This window comes from Grammomys surdaster, unplaced genomic scaffold (genome assembly GCF_004785775.1).
Source record: "Grammomys surdaster isolate TR1022 unplaced genomic scaffold, NIH_TR_1.0 125925, whole genome shotgun sequence".
NCBI classification, from domain to species: domain Eukaryota; kingdom Metazoa; phylum Chordata; class Mammalia; order Rodentia; family Muridae; genus Grammomys; species Grammomys surdaster.
Genome location: NW_021620749.1, coordinates 1,911,835 through 1,915,658, shown reverse-complemented (window position 1 = coordinate 1,915,658; position 3,824 = coordinate 1,911,835). Strand labels below are relative to the sequence as shown.

At 45.5% G+C, this 3,824-nt stretch overlaps 1 non-coding gene across 1 annotated transcript; it reads left to right on the top strand.

Annotated features, from left to right (window-relative positions):
- The first annotated feature begins 2,878 nt into the window (after positions 1-2,878).
- On the top strand, positions 2,879-2,941 carry LOC114608583. Its single transcript, XR_003709389.1, has one exon. It is a non-coding gene; the product is annotated as a U7 small nuclear RNA (small nuclear RNA).
- The last annotated feature ends 883 nt before the right edge of the window (positions 2,942-3,824 follow it).

Below are 3,824 nucleotides of genomic sequence, written 5' to 3'. Positions count from 1 at the left end.
TCTTTCCTCCAAATATGTGGGTCCCAGAGTTAGAACTGGGTCATTGGACTTGGTAGCAAACATCTTTTTTTTTTTAAAAAAAAAAAAGGTTTATCTATTTATTTTATATATATGCATACACTGTTGCTGTCTTCAGACACACCAGAAGAGGGCTGACCCCATTACAGATGGAGTCTTACTGTGAACCACCTTGTGGTTGCTGAAAGTTGAACTCAGGACCTCTGGAAGAGCAGTCAGTTAGTTCTCTTAACCTCTCTCCAGCCCCGGTAACAAGCCTCTTCATCCCTGTGCCATCTCCCCAGCCCTACGTTTCTTATCTAATATGTTGTATTTCCCTTTTCTTTCCTTTCTTTCTTTAGTTAACTGGTTTTGAAATGGAGTCTTATTGTGCTGCCCAGGCTGACAGCAAACTCCTCAGGCCAAAGCGATTCTCTTGCCTCAGCCTCCCAAGCAGCTAGGGGTGTAGGCATGTTCCTCTCCGATTGGACAGCCCCAGCCTCTCAAGTGCTAGGATCACAGCCTTGTGCCACTATACACACTCAGTGCCATCCTGTGCTGGAGGATCAAGCCCAGAGCTTCCTGAATGCTGTGCAGATGCTCAGCCCACTGAGCTACATCCCCAGCCCCAAATCCCTGTACTCCACAATTTAGGAAAGGCTTCCCGAACCTAAAGTTGGAAACATAAACCACAAAGCAAAAGGATAATTATTCTGCTAGGAATTTAGGACTGTATAACTAAACTACTCCTAAATGTAGAAGTTCAAAATAATTCACCTGAGCCGGGCATGGTGGCCTATGTCTTTAATTCCAGCACTTGGGAGTCAGAGGCAGGCAGATCTCTGAGTTTGAAGCTAGCCTGGTCTACAGAGGTAGTTCCAGGACAGCCAGATCCGTACAGATAATCCCTGTCTCAAAATAAAACAAACAAATAAACAAACAAGGGGCTGGAGAGATGGCTCAGTGGTTAAGAGCACCATATGCTCTTCCAGAGGTCCTGAGTTCAATCCCAGTAACCACAAGGTGGCTCACAACCATTTGTAATGAGATCTTATGCCCTCTTCTGGTGTGTCTGAAGACAGTGACAGTTTACTGATATACATTAAATAAATAATAATTAAAACAAACAAACACCAAAAAAAACCACAAAGCAAAATAATAATAAATTAATAAAACAATGTACATGTGTTCTCCTTCAGTATGTGTGGATCAGAAGTCCAGGCTTAGGTGGGTTCCCTGTCTCAAAGTTTCAGGAAGGGCTCTTTGATCAAAAACCATCACCAGGTATGGGCTAGCATGGTGGCACATGCCCTATCCCAGCAATTGGGAGATGAAGGCAGGTGTAGCCAGGGCTTCTTAGTCAGAACTACATAGTGAGACTTTAAAAAAAGAGTAAGAACCAGGTACACCTGTTAACCCCAGCACTCAGGAGGCTGATGAAAGGATCTTTGAGCCCAGCTTGAGTTACACAGGGGTGCTGTTAATTTAAGTTTTTCAAAGCCTACTTTTAATGATAGTTCTTAAAAGTTTTAACCTCCCTTCTAGCACACCACCCTCCAGAGGTAGTGGAAAGGAAGACATGGAGGACATGGACCTGTTTAGAAATGGGTTTTTTTTTTTGGAGCAACTCCTATCTGTGTTGTCTGGAAATTGGTAGTTCAGTTCACAGGAATCAGAAGTGGCAGCTCGATCCACTCACAAACACTTTACAGAAATACCACCAGTCCCGTTTGGTAGAGACAGGATAGCAAACACAAATCAGCAGTAGTGGGACTACCTAGAAGAGACAGCCAGGCCTCAGTCTCAGCACGAGTCAGCAGGAGGGACCAGCAGGAACAACAGAATTCTCCATTGCGCCTCTCTCAGCAAAGTGTAGATCCTCGCAGATGCAAGACCGACAAGCCTGTAGCTACGCGAGCAAGCCTAGCTCAGCCTCTTCCACTGACTGTCCTTCAAGTCCTATTTATACCCTCCAAACATGACGTGTCCTCGGCAGATCTTGCCTCAGGACCTGAGTCTGTCTTGGATGACATCACTCTGCCAATCAGCCCAAGTCCTTAGAAGAGGCAAGAAACTGCCCCACACCACCAGGTTTTTGGTGCATTTCTTTCTATGGCGTCCTGACAAATGGAACTCAATTATGCAATGTAAGGCAGACCAATACATGCTTGTCGTTAGAGAAGAATCCTTCATCGCATGTCTTTTTGTGTCTTTGTGCTTGCTTTAGCAGAACATCCTCTCTCCTGTGTCTGCTTCAGTGAAATGTTCCTTCGTGAGTCTACCTTAGTCTTTCACCTATGTCTGCTTCAGGAAAACACTCCTTCATGTGTTTGCCTAAACAAAACACCATCCAACACAACTGAATTTCCAAAGAACCCTTAAGTTTCCACTTCAGTGTGGCCTATTTCAAATAATAATTAAACAAAACCTTAGACTGGGCATGGTAGCACACTAGCACACCGGCTTGGGAGTTGAAGGCAGAATGATTAACCCCTCAAGGCCAGCTTGGACTACATAGGGAATCTGAGGCCATCCTGAGCTACAGGGGACCCTGTTTTCTCAAAAGAAAACAAACAATAACAAAAAATGAATTTTTTGAACTTAGATTTTTTTTTTTTTTTTTGGTTTTTCGAGACAGGGTTTCTCTATATAGCCCTGGCTGTCCTGGAACTCACTCAGAAATCCGCCTGCCTCTGCCTCCCAAGTGCTGGAATTAAAGGCGTGCGCCACCACCACCCAGCAGATTTTTTTTTTTCAAAACCTACTTTATTTTAGGGTTCTTAAACACTTCAACCTCCCTTCTAGCCCACCAACCAGAGGTAGGGGAGAAAGACGGTTAATAGGAAAAGGGAGTTGTGGACCTGCTTAGAAGTAGTTCCTCAAGTGTTATAGCTCTTTTAGAATTTGTCTAGCAGGTTTTCTGACTCCGGTCGGAACCTCCCCACTCACCTCCCCCCCAGAAAAGAAGTAGTTCCTCAGGATGATTCTCCTCTTCATTGTCAGGATACCAGCAGTCCAGTTTAATAGAAAACACCAAACAGGAACCAGTAGCAGCAGCACGATCCAGCAGGAACAGCAAGGTTCTGTCAAATCAGCACCAGTCGGTGGAAGCGGCCAGAATCAGCTGGAATACCATGAAAAGTTCTTTGGTGCATTTCTCTCTCTGAAGTCAAGACCAGTCAAGACCAGAGGTGGGCTAGCCTCAGCTACATAGAGATTGAGGCTAACCTGAGCTATGGGAAGCCAAGTTTCAAAAAAACAAAAGACCAGGGATGGTGACGTGGCTCAGTAAAGGAGCTTGTGGCCAAGCCTGATGACCTGAGTCCATCCCTGGGGCCCACATGAAGGAAGAGCCGAACTGACTCCCAAAAGCTGTTCTTCTGACTTCCACATGCTCACTGGTGCTCACACACACACACACACACACACACACACACACACACACACACACACCAAATTCATAAAAAGTAAAAAACCACCGGGCAGTGGTGGCGCACGCCTTTAACCCCAGCACTTGGGAGGCAGAGGCAGGTGGATTTCTGAGTTCGAGGCCAGCCTGGTCTACAGAGTGAGTTCCAGGACAGCCTGGGGTATACAGAGAAACCCTGTCTCGAAAAAAAAAAAAAAAAAAAAGTAAAAAAACCAAAAGTCAAAAACAATTAAACATGAATTTAAGTGCATGTGTGGAGGTCTCTCAGATCCTGTGTATTTCTCTCTCCCCTCCTCCCTTCCCCTCCTCTTCCCTCTCCTTTCCTTTCTTCTGTTCTCCTCTCCTCTCCTCTCTCTCCGTTCCCATGGCTACTTCCCTGGCCTCCTTCTTTGGGGCC